Below are 20,046 nucleotides of genomic sequence, written 5' to 3' on the forward strand. Positions count from 1 at the left end.
TAACAATGCTGTGGGGATTGATCCATCTTTTGGTTATCCATTTCTCTTAACAGCTAATCAGATCCTCCTTCCATTCCTTTCATTTGTTTACCCAATTTTACTTCTGGCTCCATGCAAGCCACTTTTTATATATCAGGCAGAGAAATCATTTAAAAACTTAAATCAGATAATCTGGTCATGTAATCTTCTAGCTTACAATCTTCAATGATTTTCAGCATGGGCCCTGCTCAGTATTTCAATTTTACTCTGTACCATGTTTTCTTAGCTTTCTTTTTGTTCTCTATATTTCCTCCCTCACACTTAAAGATCTTTACACATGCAATCTTTTTCTGCCCAGGTGACTTGTCCCCAGCTCTTGGCACAAATGTATCCTCCTCCTTATTCAGGGCACAGTTCAAAAGTTCCCTCTTCAGTAAAGCTTCTTTGACCATCCCTTTCATTCCCATGCCTCTTGATTCATCACTGTTTTTCTAACAGTACTTATTATCTGACTTTCTCTTCCTTCTTTTGCTACTTGTCTACTGTCTACCTCCCTTTCAATAGAGTGTAAGCTCCTAGAGCAGCTTACTCAGTTTCAGTCACACGTGTGACACTAGGGCCTGGAATGGTGTGTGGTTCATGGTAGGCACTCAAAAGATTTATTGGTGGAATAAATGAATCCCCATTGAGCATCACCTTGCCCACTGATGAGTGAATCAGGAAGAAGTTCAAGAGTGATTAGACCATGGAACAGAATGAAGAATCTATATGCATTTAAAAACTTAAACATCTGAAACTAAAGATACATTGAACTCTCCCACCAAATAATCGAGGTTAAAATGTTGTTTTTGTTTTGTTTGGGGTTTTTGACGTTGTTGTTGTTGTTTTGTTTTGGTGTTCTTGGCATACAAATAAATTGGAATACTCTAAGGACCCCTGCTCTGTATTCTATTCCTGATACCATCATGCTATCATTCACTTCTAAGCAGAGGACCCTTAAATATTTCTCTCATTTGTCATGCTCCTTTCCCACTTCTCCACTTACGAAATGATTCTTTCATTTACACAGGCACCCCAGGCCCCAGTTGCCAAATGTGTCATGTCTCCTCAGAGGCAGACACTCTTCTTCTGTTCCTTGAGTCTGTCAGGATGGCAGCCTTTTAGTTCTCCCTGCTTCTTTCATCTCTCTTTTATGTTTCTTCCCCTCCTCTCAACATCCACCTTTGCAAAATTCTTCAGGTCTGTCTCTTTAATTCAAAAACCACTACCCGGAATCGAACCTCTCTTGCTGCTGGCCTAAACTATTTTAAATTTTTCTAATTGGTTTTCCTAAGTAAATTTGTTCCTTCCCTCTATTCATCCACTAAATAATACTTGTTAATCTCATTCCTAACTCAAAACTTTATGTAGTAGCTATTGGCTGCAAAAAGCAGTCCTAATCTATTAGGATAGAAATAAACACATTCCATAAAATGTTAATTGGAAGGTATAGAGGTCCAAACCAAAGGAATGAACAATCTCTTCAATGAAAGAATATCAGAAAACTTTCCAAACATGGAAAATGGATTGGGAATCCAAATTTAAGAAGCCTACAGGACACCTAATGTACAAAATCACAACAGTCCCACACCAAGGCACATTATAATAAAAATCCCAACAACAACAAAAAAATGTTAATTGATATTTCTAGTTTATATTTCTCTACTGACCATTCTTCCCACAGTCCTTGGCTCTCATTAAGACTTTCCATGACTCAACATTTTACAAAAAACCTCTGTGTTTTTCCCCTCTGATCTTTGATCTCAATATTATATCTTCCCAATATGGCATTCCTATGATACCTGCATTCTGGACATTCATTACAGGTTGATCTTCTGAATAACTAAGTTTCGAGGGTAAACCCTTGGAAACTTCTCCAGTCTTTCCTAATCCTTTCTTATCAGATTTTATAAGCATCTATTATAAATGGTGATTCTATTTTAATATATTAAGCATATACTGTTTTCCAGGACAACTGGTAAAGTACATATCTATTCTCTCCATTAAACTGAAAATTTCTTTATGCCTATAACTATTGTTAAATGATTAAGAATTCTTCTACATCAACAATTGCAATTTCACTAGGTAACTGTTGCAGCTAGGATGAAGGTAAAGTGTGTGTGGTGGGAACATGATAGATGGGGGAAGTCATGTGTGATATCATTGTTGGCATGGAAGTCTCAGCATCACCCCAGTGATGTGGGAGCTTCCTGTACTGTGAAGCATAATTTCCATTTTTGGCTATCTAAAATCCCAATGAATTTAGAAACATGCAGCACTGAGCTTTTAGAGCATAAATGAATACTATATGATCACTCTAACCATCACCCATTAATGCCTAAAGCTCTTGGTTGAAGCATTGGACAGGAGTCAGGAGCAATTGATTTAATCCCCATGTTCTGAATCCTAATCACATAGCCTATCTCCAATCAATGATGATCCAAACACTTCCCAGTTGATTAACATCCAGGATCAATAGAGCTGAAGACTGTAAACTAGATTTTTCAAGTAAAACCTTTATTTGTATGCTCAGATAAAATTACAAAGTCCCATTTTGAAGTCAGCATAAATCAAACTTTAAAAAGCTACATAATTTTAAAATACACTCCATATCATATTTTACCCATAAATAATATGGCATCTTAAAATTCAATGCCTTTGTTGAAAATACAACAGTGTAGAACGTGCAGATAAAGTGAACAACTCCAGACCCTTCATCTTTTATTCCTGAAAGAGATTATTTCTTTCTATTAAGAGATGTGTATACTCCTTGAAACTTTCAGCATCTCTAAAATTTATTTGGGAGAGGGGTAAAGAGAATTAGCCAACCATGAATAAAGAAACTCTACCTTATTCTACAGATACCAGAAGAAACTTTTGTATTGAAAAACATTAATTAACAAAAATGTTAAAGCTCTTCCATGTAGTGAATAGGTTGTGAAGGAAATGAAACATGACAGAGGCTATTTGCTTTGCTTCACCACCAAGTCAGTTCCCAGCACACCCTGCCATCACAGAGGAAATCCAAAGGAGAGTCAGGAAAACACAGGAGCCAAAAATACTGTTGAATCCTAAGTGCAAGGCTGCAGGTTGCTGTGGAAATTCACAACAGCTACAGCAAGAAACCCAGGGACAATTTACACATTCATCTCCCTGTAAATCTGAGTTTAAATCAAAACAAAGCAGATTTCAGTCTGCTAACGCTGCCTTATGAAAAGTAATATGTTTACATACATCATTGAAATCAATCTTTTAACCTCATGTTAAGACAATGAGTTTTTTACTGAAACTCTGCATTTAAAAACTGCAAGAAATGTATGGTAACTACTGAAATAACCTATTGAAATTAAGCAAACAATGTAATGAGAAAAAGAAAAATTATGATAGCGAAGAGAAAGGGAGGGAGAGCTGGAAGGAAGGAGAAGGAAGAAAGAGAGAAAGGAGAGACTATCATCCATTATAGGATTAAAATAATGAATTTTTTTAGCCCATAGAGAAATAGACAAAATATGATGTAATTATATATATAGAAAATATTATACAATAAGCTATTAGTGAATTGAAGAAAGTTATAAGTAAGAATTATACAAATCAGCTTATTTTCTGGCTATTATCTTGAGAGGTTATAAGGAAATACTTTATTACCAACTGGTTAGTGAGAGACATTATAAATTATCTTTTCAGTACAGCTTTGAAAATAGGAGAATTTGGTAATTCAGGGAAAATACAATAAAATCTTATTATAGATTAAGCTACATGGAAGATAAATGATGACCCTGAGAAAGATAGGATTAATAGAATAAATGACTATTAGAATATAAATTTAATCCTCTTTAGACTGCAGTGGTTTTGACATTTACCTATTTAATTTGATCAATGTATATAGTCATACTGATTTCAAGATATTTGCTTTGACAAAATTAACTACATAATTTATACTTCTGTATTGTACTTTTGTCTATAGATTTACAATGCTATTTTTAACTTGTCTATTTGACCACCTCAAAACACTATATATTCTGAGCCATTTCATAACTGAACAGAATATGTATTTACAACTAATTATTTGTTCTAAATGAGAAAGGTGCTTATTCCAATGATATGTTGCTTTGGTGTAATGTAGAGTATACTGTGAGCTTTAGAATAGTTCAGACCAGGGGCTGGGGATGTGGCTCAAGTGGTAGCGCACTCGCCTGGCATGCGAGGGGCGCTTTGTTCGATTCTGGGCACCACATAAAAATAAAATAAAGATGTCGTGTCCACCAAAAACTAAAAAATAAGTATTTTTTTTAAAAATTCTCTTTCTCTCTCTCTCTCTCTTAAAAAAAAAATAGTTCAGACCAGTGTTCAAATCTTACCTTCCAGGCAAATTACTGAACCTCTCTGACCTAGCTCCTTAAAGTATAAATGAAAGATAATTTACTAAATAAGGTAGTTGTGAGAATTAAATAATATAACTTATAATGAAGCACCAACCATAGACCCTTCCTCAGAGTAGAACATTAAAAAATGTATTATTTCTTCCCTTTTGTTCCTTGTTCTGCATTTTTTTACAAGAGAATGTAAAGCCGAAGATATCACATATTGCATAGGGTTGGGAAACTGTTGCTTTTCAGGACTCCTTAGAAATAGAAACAGCACCCATCTTTGAAATCCATATTTACACACTTTGAAAAATTGCAGTTTTCTTCTTGCAAGATCTCTGTCTTTTCAGATAAGTCATGAAAACAATATGGCCTTATTCTGTGGACAATTTATGGTTGTCACCACCATATAAGATGTCTTTATAGAAAGCATTTGGCTTTCCTGAAAGTACCATTTATGAATAGGAAACATTTCCAGATTTAGCAAATAAATATTTGTGTCCAGGTCTATACACAATATCTCCCCTCCCAAGCATAATTGTGCACATGTGTGTGTGTGTGTGTGCATGTATATGGTGCTGGGGATCAAACTCAGGGCCTTGTGCTTGCTAAACAAGCTCTCTACCATGAAGCCACATCCTCAGCTCTCCCAATATGCTTTTAATTGAGTCCTTACTCACTGAGATTTATACATCCTTGGCCAAGGGTCTGACCTTTCATCTGTGTTATTGTTTGGTAAAGCACTAATGTTCATTGAGAGACTAGCAACATTTCCTTTGAGTGTCTACAAATTCTATGTTGGGTTGTATACAGAGACCTAGAACATGAAAATCCCCAGTGGTTCATTTCTGACCACTACTCATAGTGATCCCTTCAGGTTTTGAAGAGCTTTCCTGAGAAATTTCAAAGAAAATACATTCAACCTTCAAAAGTAAATGTTGTTGGTTCAACACGAAGGAAAATGTTATGCTTGTCCTATCACTTTTATGCTCAAGGAATTCAAAATAGGCTTTCTAAAGAAGTGAATTTTGTTATGTGTTTTTAACACAATAGGGGGGAAAAGTAGTGAATGAAATGAGCCAGCTTTGTCAAGAATCAGGATTTGCCATCAACTTTAACTGCTAACCTCCGTAATAATTAACTTCACCCACACGAAAGGCAGATATGCCCTTCCTTCTTGATGACAATCTAAAGATTTAGAGATTCTGCCCATGAGGCTGGTGAAGGGTATTTTGTGGGGAGCATTTTCACACTGCCTGGGTGAGTCAAGGGGCCCTCCTAGATCCCAGTCATCAACACAATTTCCAGAATCAGCATGATGAAAGTAAGGTGTAGGCAGAAGCTTGGCAAAAGACATGTGGGAAATAAAAATAGTTTGCTCTTGGTTTTGTTCTCCAATAGAAACATTCCTAAGACATAGAAATGGATGGAATAAAAAGAATATGTACTGTTAATTCAGAGTCCTTTTTATATGCTATAACAAAAGACCACAAAGTTTTCAAGGAGTCTTAGGACCATTCTCTTTGCTAACAAACTTTATCTTGATGATCTGGTGCCCCTCTCTGAGGATAAATAGGAATTTGCTGAGTAGAGAAACTATGAGAAGGGCAATGGTACAGGAATCATGAAGAGGGCCAAGAAGCACATATAAGCAAAGGCAAGAAGCTTGCCAAAGTTTCTGAGGATGGTAAAGGCATCTCTAGTTGCAAAGGATTGTGGATGGGAAATGTATTTATGTTCCATTGCCCTGATAACATATTACCACAAACCTAACACTTAAAACACTTGTTCTCTCACAATTCTGGATATCAGATGTTGTAAATTCGTCTCAAATAGGTAAAATAGATTTTAGCAGGATGAGTTCCTTCTGGAGGTGTCCAGGGGTAATCCTGTCCTCTTCCAACTTCTAGAGGCTAACAGCGTTCCTTGGCTTACTGTATCATCACAATTTCTACTTATATTGTTGCACTGCCTTCTTCTTGCCTCTCTTTTATGAGGCCCCTTATAAGAATCAAAGGTAATCTCCTGTCTGGATAATCAAAGATAGTCTCCCCATCTTAAGATATTTAATTCCATTTTCCATGTTAGTTAGCTTTCCATCACTATAACAAACATCTGAAACAATCAAACTATAGAGAAAAAAAGTTTCATTTGGCTTACAATTTTGCACAATTCAGTCCATGATCAGTTGGCATATTGCTTTTGGGCCTGTGGAAAGGCAGCACATTATGGTAGAAGTGTGTAGAGCACCAATACTGTTCACCTCAAGGCCAAGTAATAGAGAAACAGGAAGAGACTAGGATCCCACTATCTCCTTCAAGGGCATAGTCCAGTGACCTAAAGATTTCCAGCTAGACCTTACCTCTTTACCAGGTCAACCTTTGGGAGATACTTATGCAAACCATAGCAGCCATATATGTTTACATATCCACATGCCAGGAAATAGGACATTGACATTTTCAGGGATCATTATTGAGCCAACCACAGGTAGTTATACCTTTAAAAAGTATCAATCAGGGCTGGGGTTGTAGTTCAGTGGTGGAGCGCTTGCCTAGCATACGTAAGGCACTGGGTTTGATCCTCAGCCCCACATAAAATTAAATAAATAATAAAGATATTGTGTCCATCTACAGCTAAATTAAAAAAAATTATCAATCATTATTATAGGTTATTCACAACACTAGGCAGTTCGAAAGCATTAGAGTCATATCACACACTCTCATTCCACAAGACAGGAATGAGGGTGTGCTTGATATTTATAATACTTTAAAACTTGTACATCAGGGGTACTGTGTGATCTGAAAAGACTCCAGACACAGCTCTGGAGTCCTCATGGTGAATAAACCTCCCTCTGCTGGATCAAGAACATTCCATATTGTCTCCAGAAAGCATTCTGGAAGGCCATTCTGTGCATCCTCATGAACACTGATTAAATATCACTCTTGGCAGTTGCTTACTGAGACAGGACCTCCGGTAGGTATTTTATATGCATATTTAATCCTAGTTCTAGTCCTCTGAGGGAGGAATTGTTATCTCTGTTTTACAGATGAAGAAAGTAAGGCCCAGAGAACTTAAATACTTTGCTCATGTTTATATCACATTGCAAAGATCAGGATACAAACTCTGTGTGATTCTTATACCCTCTTACATCAGTTTACATTGAGTCTTACTCAAAAATTTAAAATAATAATATGATTTAGTAATACTTGAGGCTCATCAAACCAATGTGATAATTTAGAAACAAATTTGATATTGGATTTGTGAAAATATTATAATAGATACATCTTTAATGACAAAGGTCAGGGTGTGGGCACTTCTGCTCCCAAACCGAAAAGGTCCAATCATTATATCAATTCCTGTGTGTGTATGGGTGTCTGTGTGTGTGTGTGTGTGTGTGTGTGTTGGTGAGGGTGAACCCAGGGCTTCAAACATGCTAGGCAAGCACAAGTGCACTCTATCAATTGAACTATATCCCCAGACTCCAATCATTATATCAAATAACTAAATTAGCTCTTGGGAGGGGTCCAGAGGGCTTCTTCACTTGATCCCAACAATTGTAGTTCAAAGCAGACTGAGAGAAATCATGAGACCAAGAGTCCATATCAAGCTGAGGGCTTGACACTAGGAAGTCTTTGGCTGTCTATTATCCCCACTACTGGCTTTTCTACAAGTGCCCCTGCAATGTTCCCAGATGATTTAAACTGTGATTTTAAAAGCTACAAAACAAGAAAATCAGTTAATTCTTACCCTTTATGCTTGTTTTAAGCATACAGAATTTAAAAGCAACCAAATTTATTAAACAATAACCAGTGAGTTTTAATGTGAAATTTGTCCCCAAGCTCACGCACACACCCTTGTACAGACGTATAGCACATAATAGTACCAGAACCCACCAATCAAGCTACTATAAGGAGGAAGAGTTTTAATCTTTTTATTTTTAGCAACATTCAGTCCCCTGACATATGGTGATTTCTATAACAAGGAAAAAAAAAACATATGTGAGCCCATGAGCAGAAATGAATCACATTAACTCAAAAGAGGATAGCTAATGAGAGTGAAAATATGTTGGTAAGTTTACACAGAGCATTAACCTAATAATTTATTCAACTTTCTCTGCAAATTCCCATGAATATATCCAAGAAGGTACATAATTCATACCTTAAAAATCTTGTTAAAAGAACCTTGGGGAATTTATAAAGTCTACAGAATTTGAAAGAAAATATTAACAAGTCCTAAGTTTCAAGACATTGAAGTCAATGTTGTAATCCTACCAAAAAGTAAACAAAAATCTTCCCTGGGGCCGGACTGAGGCACTTTGCTGCCTAGTTACCCTCACGTCCACACAGGCCTGGGTCATCTACCTCTGGGATTGAGTGAAATCTAGTAAACGAACCAAGTGAGCCCTGCCTTGGCCACTTCAGGGTCTTACTGGTTTATTCAAATCAAACCATGCTTATAAGCATTATAAATGGTCTTAGAATTTCATTCATGCCTTTGGTGGGGGTGAGAGTGGGGGCAGGAAAAACATATAAAATCATGAAAAAACATATAAAAGCAAACTATTTCTAAGTATTTTATTTAATAATAAACATTATCATTATCTGATTACAAGGATGGGATCCACTGGAATATGTTATTAGAGACCAGAAAAATAGTATTCACTTCAATTAACTGCATGCCAGGTTAATTCAGATAGGATGTACACACGGTGTTTTATCACAGCAGAAGACCAAAGTAAGGGTTTGTACAGATAACACTATCTGGTGGGTAGTGGCAGGGAGATAATAAGCCATCCCTAAAGTCTGAAGTTTAGGAAATCAGAGAATAGTATATGCAATACAATACATTAAAATAGCACCTATTAATTCACCTTTCCTACACACATAAAGTTGATATATAATCAAAAAATATAATTCTCAAGCAATCTCATAACATTTCAAAGAGACAGGATGAGCACTGTTATCTTTATTTTGTAGGCACCACATCTTTACAAGCATTTTTAAGATTTAAAAATACCCTTATTAGTTTCAGTTTTAAACCAATTAATTTAAAATTGATTCTCACTGATACTCATCCAGGAACTCATTTATCCATTTCTTCACTTAATCATTGCTTCTACTAATATTTATATGTCAATCACTGTGCTATGTTCTAAAAATTGCAGGTAAGCAAGAGAGAGACTACTCTCTGCCTTCACAGAGCTTCTTGTGGAATACTGAAGACAGATATTGGACAAATTATTCCAAAAATACTTAGAAAATTGTTACAAAAGAGACAAACAAAATATGAAAGCATTTGACTCTTAATCAATTTATGTGTAACTCTTTAGCTGAAGAAATCAAAGGTAGTTATGAAATATAGAAAATACACAGTCAACTTTTATCCTGACACTTCTTATTTTAAAGTGATTTCTGAAACAACACAAGAAGAGCTTAAGACAAAACTTTTTAGTCTCACATATGTTATTACCAAATTGATACAAAATGAAATTGTATGTCAAACATGAAAGGGATATTTTTTTATCATTTTGAAGATTTGGGGGAAAAAATGATGGCTACATATTTTTTCTTACAGGTTGTATCCATTTTTTTCCCATTTCTTCAAATTCAATGACTGATTCTTTGAATGGTCAAAAGTCTGCTTTGAGAATTATAAAAGGGTATCTCAGGACCTGGGAAAACAACCCTTCAGAAAATGCTGTAAAGTATTTTGAGGGTTTGATTAGTCATGATTTTGAAATGGCAATTGTTATGCTCTTTAAGCATTGATTCTTCTCTATAATTGCTTCAACATAAATACTTATTCATTTAAAAAATGATTCTAGGGCTGGGGTTGTGGCTCAGTAGTAGAGCACTTGCCTAGCATGTGTGAGGCACTGGGTTCGCTCCTCAGCACTGCATGTAAAAAAACTAAATAAAATAAAGGTCCATCTACAACTAAAATAAATATTTTTAAAAAGTGATTCTATATATTTAAGGTATATATATCATCTGGTATATCTAGATCTATTTATAAACACACACACACAGAAAGAGAAAGAGAGAGAGATGGTTACTATTATAATATTACTACAGTGGAACAAATTAATTTATCCTTTTTTTCACTCCCTAGTTACCCATTCTCACCTTGACACTGGGGGCAAGATCAGCTATAATTTATCTAATTAGCAAACACAGTACACTGGTGTTAACATATCTGCTCTTCTGTCTCCTCCCACTTCCTCTCCAAGTTTCCATATATGTCTGTGGACCTGAAATCACATAATCACATATCTATAATCTACACCCTCCTACTCATTTATAATTGCTGATTTTCAAGATGTTTTCTAGACTTGTTGAAAAGGTAATGCCTTTTCCTCGGTGGTAAAATTACAGCAGCCACCAGGAGGAACATCTGCTATTGTGTTGAGGTTCCTTTCATTCTCTTTTGGATGAGAACAAATAAACAGCTAGTGACAGCACAATGCTTCCCCACTTAACATTCCTGAACACATCTGTCATAGAAATGAATTTTGTTTATATCCTAAGTGCTATATTTTTATCATTTGTTTAGACATAGGTTTTGAATTCCCTATCCGCTCACTTATCAAACTGGAAACACTTCCCTTTTCAATTTGCTGAATTTTCCTTATTTCTTGAGGTGAAGTTCTTTAAATTTCACTATTACAAGAACACTGGATCCATTGATCTATCCATGGCCTCCGTCAGCCACAAGCCATTTTTTTTTATTTGCTTCTAAGCAGAATATTTGAGTTTTCCCAATGTAATGACTTATAACTCAGCACACACATAATGCAAAGTCTCTTTTTCATGGTATAGATGTGTGTTGCTGTAGGAGAAGACAAAAAGGCCAACACAGCCCTAGGACATGAGCTGTGGCTTGCTTTCCTCCTAGTGAAACGGGAGCTGTGGGTTTCTCCTCCACTCCCTCAACAATTTCCTTCACAAATAAAAGACAAGTGCTGATGTGCACTAGTTGGGTAGAAATTCCACCTAAAATAAAATTTGCCTTATTAAAACAGTGTGTGTATACAGCCCATGTCATTTATCTCATCATAAGTTTGATCAAATGAATGAATCAGCTTCCATTTTGGTTATATACAACTGTGACTCAAGAGCTACACATTCTGTGGGGATTCTTTTCCTATTCTTAACCATAGGCATTTTTGGTAAGAGCTAATGTTTTTAAAACAAAATGACCAATTAAGGGCGATGTGTAGAGTTGATATTAGGTATATGCACATTCAAAACAAATGTCACAAGCTAGTCCCACTGGTTCATACCTATATTCCCAGCTGCTCTGGAGAACATTTCAGCCTAGGAGTTTGAGAATAATCTGGGCAATAGAGTGAGAGCCCATATCACAAAGAAAAGAAAAAAGTCATGTGCAATGGCAAACACCTGTAATTCCAGCAACGCAGGCAGGAGAATTGAGAGTTTGAGGCCACTTTGGGCAAGACTCTATCTCTAAATAAAATTTTAAAATGGTGGGAGGCTGTGGATATAGCTCAGTGGTAGAGTGCCCCTTTGTTCAGTTCCCAGTCACATCTCGCAAAAAAGAAAAATTAAAAACTAATGTCACAGTGCAATAAATTACTTTTCTTAACTGTCCAAGTCAGTCCCCTATTGTGTGAGATAATTAACAATAATAGATATTAATTTTCTCTCATTAACCTAAATTTGCATGGTTGTTCCGTTTACTTCAAAACAAATTAGGTAGTATTGTAAGGACTGAGCTCTTTTCCGGTTTCAAATTAAAATTCTTTCACAAGTCTGTTGAAGAAAAAAAATCCCTTCTCACTACAAGTGAAATATTTTCATTATTTTAATTGATTAATATAAAAGCTCATAAAAAAATCAAAGACTTACATAAGTAACTTCAGCTTTATACTTCCTACCATTTCTGGCTCTTATAGAAATACCAATAATTAATTTGCAAACTGCTCTGAATGTTATTTTCAGAAGTACTCACTCTGAGGAAAAGGGAGAGGACAAAATCACAAAAAATAAAACCCCATTAAGAGGCTAGTGTTGTAGCTCAGTGATAGAGTGCTTGCCTAGCACATGTGAGGCACTGGGTCAATCCTCAACACCATGTAAAAATGGATGAATAGAATGAAGATTTTTTTAAAAAATCTCATTAGTTTACAAATGAAGTCTCTGTCGACATATAGGTACTTCCCTCCCTGCCTCGTGGAAGCTCCAAACTCCCAGCAACAATGACAACTGTACACAGAATCTGGGCATAGGAACAAACTGGAGTCAGGGGGTCTATTGTCTCTAAGGGGTACATGCATCTCAGCCATAGATTTCTTTCCTCACACCTTTTTTTCAAGGCCAAAGATAAATAATCATAAAAAGTTGTTTACTCTCAGTGTAGTTTAGATTTGCATTTCCCTAATTGCTAATGATGTTGAACATTTTTTCATATAGTTGTTGGCCATTTGTATTTCTTCTTTTGAGAAGTGTCTGTTTAGTTGCCCATTTAGTAGTTGGGTTATTTGTGGGTTTTTTGGTGTAAAGTTTTTTGAGCTCTTTATGTATTCTAGACAGTAATCCTCTGTCAGAAGAGTAGCTAGCAAAGATTTTCTCCCCTTCTGTGGATTTTCTCTTCACATTCCTAATCATTTCCTTTGCTGTGTAAATTGCACCTACACCAGTCAGAAAGGCAGCCAACAAGAATACAAATAATAACAAGTGCTGGGGAGGATGTGGAGAAAAAGGAACACTTTTATACCATTGGTGGGTTTGTAAAATAGTATAACCACTATGGAAATCAGTATGGAGACTCCTCAAAAGAATAGGCAAGGAACCCCCGACAAATGACCCAGCTATACCACTCTTTGGTATTTACCTTGAAGAATTATTAAAGTCCTCCTACTACAGTGATACAAGCATACCTATGTTTATATCAGTACAATTCACAATAGTAAACTATGGAAGCAGCCTAGGTGTCCATCAATGGATGAATGGAACAAAAATGTGGTATATATATAAAATGGAGTTTTATTTAGTCATAAAACAAAATGAAACCATGGCATCTGCAGATGGAACTAGAGACGATCATGTTAACTGAAATAAGTCAAACTCGGAAGGCCAAGGGTCATATGTTTTCTCTTATATGTGGAAGCTAGAGAACAAAAAGGAAAAGAAAGGTGGGGGTAGATCTCCTAAAAATCAAAGGAAGATCAGGAGAGAAAAGAGACCAAGGGTGGGGAGACAGGGGAGAAAAGGAAGAAGTGCTGGGTAGTGGTATTGGACAAATTATATTGTTATATTGTGTGCATGTACAAATATGTAACAACAAATCCCATCAATATATATGCAACTATAATGCACCAATAAAAATGAGACAAAAATTTATAACAACCAAAACTCCATTTCATTACAATGAAATGACTAAATTACACATGTCACATTATATAGAAAGACTAAACCCTCTACAGAAAATGTACATATGGACACGAACATTAATGTGAATCATATATATGAAAGTCATGACTGTGGATTATAAAAACAGCTGCTTGTTCCAAACACTTTCATAGAATATCTTATTTCTTCCTATAATGACTGATAGAAACTATTATATGTAAGACATGAGAAAATCGAAGGAGCTTGAAGTTCAGTGACTTGCCCAAGGTCACCCAGTTAGAAAGTGGCAGAGCCAGGATTCAAAGCCAGGAAGTGTGACTACAGGGACTGTTTTCTAAACCTGTGCTGTATGTAGTCTTCCTCATACACCTCAGGGTAGAGGAAACATGGAGAGCAGAGGCAACAGAAGAAAAGTACTTAGAGTAATAAAGGGAAAGAAAGAAAAACTTAACAAGAAACCAAGGGGAAAAGGTGAAAGGAGAGGTTAAGAGCAGACGACAAGGGAAAGAAAGACAACAAATAGACGTTAATAAAAGAAGGAAACAGCATGAACTTCTGTATCCTTGCTATGATTTTCCTAATGAAATTGTAGGAAGATGAGAAACCCTTCAGTAACTGCTCATTGCCTTTCATCTCAACTCAGCCCAAGACTTGGGTAACTGCCACATCAAAAAACCTCATAAAAGAAAATACCAATTTATGTATGAATCATACTCCCACTTCTCATCGTGAAAATTGCCTGATTTCTTCATTGAAAGTAAGATATTGGGTCTCCTGTGAATGAACTCATTACAGCATTTTCTATCTCAGTTCAAAACACAAAAGACGACTGGCCTGCATTAGACATCTTTTCCAGATGAGGCTTGTAGGCTATGCTGAGAATCAGAAGTATTAACCTCTAAACAAGTTTCTACTGAGACTCTCTTTAGATGTCTGTTGTAATGTGAAAGATGAAGAAGAAAGAAAGCAGCAGTTACAATGAAATCTGTGAAAAAAGCAAGGCCAACTGCAGTGATCAGTGTGTTTAGGCTAAATGTTTTTTTCTTGCAAATGTAAGTGGAAGAGAGACAGCAGAGGATTTTTAGTGTAGGAGGCAGGGACTCTAAATGAGCTCTGGATGATCACATGGTTTCTTCTTGTTCTCTGCTTCCATATATCTGGAATTTGAAAAACATCATAATACATTTTCAAAGAGAAATGAAAAAGCCCAGATTCTGGGCTTTGAGTTCAATCTGGAGCAACCAACTTTGTCCTTCTGGGCCTGGGTTATTGTATCTCTTAAAATAAAGTACCCCTTTCAGCTTTTATAATCTATGATTTTTTATGGCAATTACTTTGATCATCATAATTTTGCACATGCAAGCCACCATGTATGTGTACGTACATACACACACACACACACACACACACACACACACAAAGCAAACACACAAGCTCTAACCTGATATGATCATTACTTTCTGTCTCCAAGTAGAACTAGATCTATTTTATTCAAATTCAGTGTTTATCTAACCTACAGATTTCCTTAGATGGCACAAAAAAAAACATCTAATTTAGGAAAACTATTTCAACATCTCACAACTCCAAATGAAAGGATTTTTTTCATATACATTTTTTTCAGAATTGATATTTAAGTTATATCTTAAGACAAAGAAGAGTATTGAGTTATTCTATGACTTTTGTGTGTAATTGAATGCCAGCATCTACTAAATGAAATCAAAGTCTCTACAGAATAAATTAGAAACTCAGAGACATTGAGACAATGAAAGTATAAATGACATGAAGCCAAGATTAACAGTAAGATGCTATGTAAAGTGGAAATAAAGGCCAACAACCAACCTCATACACACACACACACACACACATACAGCCACAGGTTAAAATGTGGAAAGCAACACAATCCAGGTTAAGATGTTCCTGTCTTTACATAAGGCCACACAAGTCATCCATAATGAGGCATTTGACCTTTGAAGCCTAAATTATGCTAGTGGCCTTTAATCATGAAAAAATGAAAAGAAGTGATATCTGGATGGATCTCTCTCACCTTTTAGTAGTTCTGCAATGCCTCCTCTCAGAAACCTTTCTCCACTCACCTTCCCCCTCTCCTCTTCAGGAGTCTCCTCCAGTGCCTACCCAGTTCTACCAAACGCTAACCATTGTACACTGAAAGAAACTACTGCTCTTATTGCTTATTTCTATTCTGGTGTCGCTCATTAGCTATCTATGGGTTCTTTGGGAGCCAGGAAGTTATTTCACTTGTTTTGTACAGTTATTAGCACTCCACAATTAATGAGCAAAATAATAATTAGTGTAAATGTAATACTGTAGTCTTTTTCTTTTTTCTTTTTTGGTACAGGAGATTAAGTCCAGGAGTACTTAACCACTGAGCCACACCCCCAGCCTTTTTTTATATTTTAATTTATTTAGAGACTGGGTCTCACTAAATTGCTGAAGCTGGCTTTGAATTCACAATCCTCCTGCCCCCACCTTCCATTCTGCTGGGATTATAGGCATATGCCGCTGTGCCCAGCAATACTGGAGTCTTATTGCTTGTGTTTTGTTCACAAAAGGTATATTGAAACGGTATTTATATGTAGGTACGTGTGACCAAAGCCATTTTTCAATTGAAGAAAATAAACATCATGTTCATAGAAAGTTATATAGTTCTGTCTGTAGATTGGGAACATAATATTACAACTGAGTATGTTCATATTAATAGGAAAAAGAGCTTAACTATTTACAGAAAAGGCTTATAGTTAATAAAATTGCACATAACATGTTTGTATAAGCATGACTCTCCTTTTGTAAAGAGTCTTATTCAGACTTCAAAAATCTGCATGATGATTTATTGGTTCTAGTATCACTATGTTAAGTGTACAAAAATAAGAAGAAAACACTTTAAATTAACCCTCAATTCAACCAAACCCATAGAACATTAAGGTATCAATAATTGATGTTTCAAGGACACTTTAAAATTGATGAGATTTTAAAGCCTCCTGAACACATAACTAATGTTTTGAGCATTTTGAACTATGTTGATTACTCTCACTCCTTTCTCTTCTTGGAGTCACTAAAACTCTACCTAAGTCTGATTTAAATGATAGTATACTAAACTCCAGGTACTCATGATTTTTTGTGTTTGTTCTGCTGATTTCAAATTGCAGTAAGAGACTGCTATTCTGCAAGCAGTTGCTCAAAGCAAACTAATGAAAATGAAAGAAATAATGCCTTTGGCGTTAAATAATAACATCCCCATAAGGATTATTTATACCTCACAAACTCTAGTTGTTTTTTGTTTTGGATTTTAGCACTGTTGTTATAAAATTGTCTATCCAAATTTATAAAGACATAAATGAAAGTAATATCCCCAGAAAATGTGATCTATGCTTTTAACTTGTCTCCTGGGGAAGAGAAGATAATATAAACGTAAGAGCATGCTAAATAGCATCTCTGCAAGAAACTCCTTTATGGAATGAAGTTAAGCAAGAGCTGGGAGAAGAAAGATCATACAAATCAGAACACCTCCATAACAATGTACAAGGTTACCATTAAAATGCAATACAAAGTTTACACTGCCAATTTTTCCCCCTATAATATTTTAGGGAATAAAGAAAATGGGAGTATTTACATCCATAACATAGATGCCATATGATAATACCACAAGATGAAAAAAAGAAAAACAAATCCTTAATCCTATTTTTTTTCTATCTAGAACTTTCAATAGTTACACTGACTCAAACCTTTATGTGAAAGTCTATTTATGTTTTGGAAAGGTGCCACTCATACCAAATGAAAGGCTTGCAGCTTCTTCTGGAAACTAAAATCATCAGTGAAATTAGAAGTTCTACCTATTCTGGCATTGTCACATTTTTTTGAAGCCTATAAAACATGGCGTTTGCTGAGGATTGCCTGCTCTTGTGCTGTAGGGACCTGAGAACTATGGTGGCATCTGCCTATGATATTGCACCACCCAGTTTCTTGAATTCTAGTTGTAGATTTCCTGAATCTCTAACTCCAAGGTCTTAGAATTACTATGCAAGCTTTTAATTATCTGTGTTTTACTGTTTTGTCTTGTGTAAAATACCTGAAGTGGCTTCCAGTCTCTCATTAATCTGTTCACATGCAATTCATTAAAAATAAAAAGCCCTAATGACAACAAGAGAGAATTGTTGGAAGAGAATCATTAGAAAACAAGAATTCAATAGTTGTATAGAGACGAGCAGATAAGTGATAGCCAATGAAGAACAGTAGAGGAAACCACAGCTTGAACAAGTATAAAGGAGAAGAGGAGAAGGGAGGGATGGGGTGAGGAAAGAGAGAAACAGAGTCTTTTTGAGTCTTGCATAACCAGAAAGGCTTAGAATTCCAAAACACCAAGTACAATGAAACCACGAGGGAATTTAGGCATGGGCGGCTGACGAAACATGTTATAATAACAAGTCCCTATATGTAGAGGTACCCACTGCCCAACCCTGTGGGAAGGAGGAGCCTCCACAGTTAGGTCCCTCTATAAGACTGAAATATTTGAGGATTCTTTACTAAAGACAAAAACTTAGCTAAAATATAATAATAATAATAATAATAATAATAATAACAACAACAACAACAATAATAATAATGGCAGCCCTCTATGAATAATAATGGCAGTCCTCCCACAATTTGGCAGGCTCTGATTCCCCAGTAAATCTGAATTCACAGTCATATCACTCTAGAGCAAAGTGCAAGTCACAGTCTAGTCAGCTTTTCATTCCTTAAACATGGAGAAAAAGATAATCATGATTCAATGATTCATGAGACATGTGAAAAAAGCTTACCCAGAAAGAGACAGCCCAAGACACATGAGATAAAAGGACCCCAAATGAAACAGGGATAACTTGAAGAAGGGGGAAGAAATGTGATGCCAGGGATCAAACCCAGGGCCTTGTGCATGCCAAGGAAGCACTCTACCAGTGAGCTACACTCCCAGACCTGGAGAAGGGAAGAAAATTTGTAAATACCTCTGATAACTATCCTATGAGAGAGTTAATAAAGTATTGTTAAATAAAACAAAACCAAGGTATCACAATAATATTTTAATTAGACAACAAGATAGAGGTAAAAAGTATAAAAGGAGTGTTAAAACATCAAATGAAAGGAGTAGAATATAAGTATGAAACAATTTCTAAGTAGAATATTTTTAAAGAGAAAAATAAAAAATAAGACAGGAAAGATAAAAGATTGAAGATCATCTAAGAGTTCCAACATCCAACCAATATTTCTGGAATAAGTGAATAGAGAAATGGAAGAAAATAAATTATCAAATACTATACTCCCAGGGCTTAAGGACCTAAGTTTACAGATTGAAATGATCCACAGCAAAGGGCAGAGACTGCATCAGGAAGCTAAGGCTACCACAGGAATCTGTCCAGCTACTATAAGTAAAGGATATCAGGGTCATACTGAAGGCCACTACAGCCACCACTTCATCCTATGCTGCTAGAACCATTTTATCCATCCTCATGAGTTTAACTGCAACCAACATCTGATAACTCCCAAAATGCATCTTGAGTTGCAACCTGTAATGCCTTCAAGTCTTCTCTTACCTGCGTATTTGGGAGGAACCTCAAATACAACATGCTCAAATTTAATTTACCATCTTCCCACAGTCACCAGCTCTGCCTCCCCTTTCTCTATCCCTAGGTGGTATTATCATCCCTTCATCTAGAATTGAGTAACTCAGGAGTCAGCCCTACTCTTCTTTCTCATTGTCAGCATCAAACAGCCACTCAGTTGTGTCACTTTTAATTTCTTCTTAAGTCTATTCTATCTTCTCTTTTCTACTCTTAGCAGTTTAAGGTAGATTTGTATAAATCTGTAATAATCAAAGACAATATTGGCAAAGTAGTAGGCAAATTAATTATGGAACTGAATAGAGGTCAAAGAAGACCAGGTACAGAGGGAAACATAAACATGAACATGGAAACTTCATCATGAGAAGGGTGTCATTTCAAGTAAACAAGGAGAATACGGCTCTTTTAGTGTATGATGACAGAATACTTAGTTACCCACTTAGAAAAAAATGAAAGTTACAGTCCTTTTTGAAATAATCAAAACTACAGATAGGAATGAAAAAAGGAATATAAAATTATTAAAATAAGAATGAAGAAATTATATAACTTTGGGCTAATGAAGATCTTTTTAAAAGAAAATCAATATTAAAAAATAGGGAAATTTTATAAATGTTAATTGCCCTCTTAAAATCTTTAAATAAATTAACTTGTTTAGATATTCACTAACCCTATGTAAACATTATG

At 35.7% G+C, this 20,046-nt stretch overlaps 1 long non-coding RNA gene across 2 annotated transcripts in view; it reads right to left on the reverse strand.

Annotated features, from left to right (window-relative positions):
- Positions 1-20,046, reverse strand: part of LOC131424628 (uncharacterized) — a 559,968-nt gene that overhangs the window by 62,847 nt on the left and 477,075 nt on the right. The gene's annotated exons all lie outside the window — the stretch shown is intronic.

This window comes from Marmota monax, unplaced genomic scaffold (assembly GCF_021218885.2).
Source record: "Marmota monax isolate L192 unplaced genomic scaffold, Marmota_monax_Labrador192_F-V1.1 WCK01_AAM20220418_F8-fsc00037, whole genome shotgun sequence".
In the NCBI taxonomy this organism is placed as follows: domain Eukaryota; kingdom Metazoa; phylum Chordata; class Mammalia; order Rodentia; family Sciuridae; genus Marmota; species Marmota monax.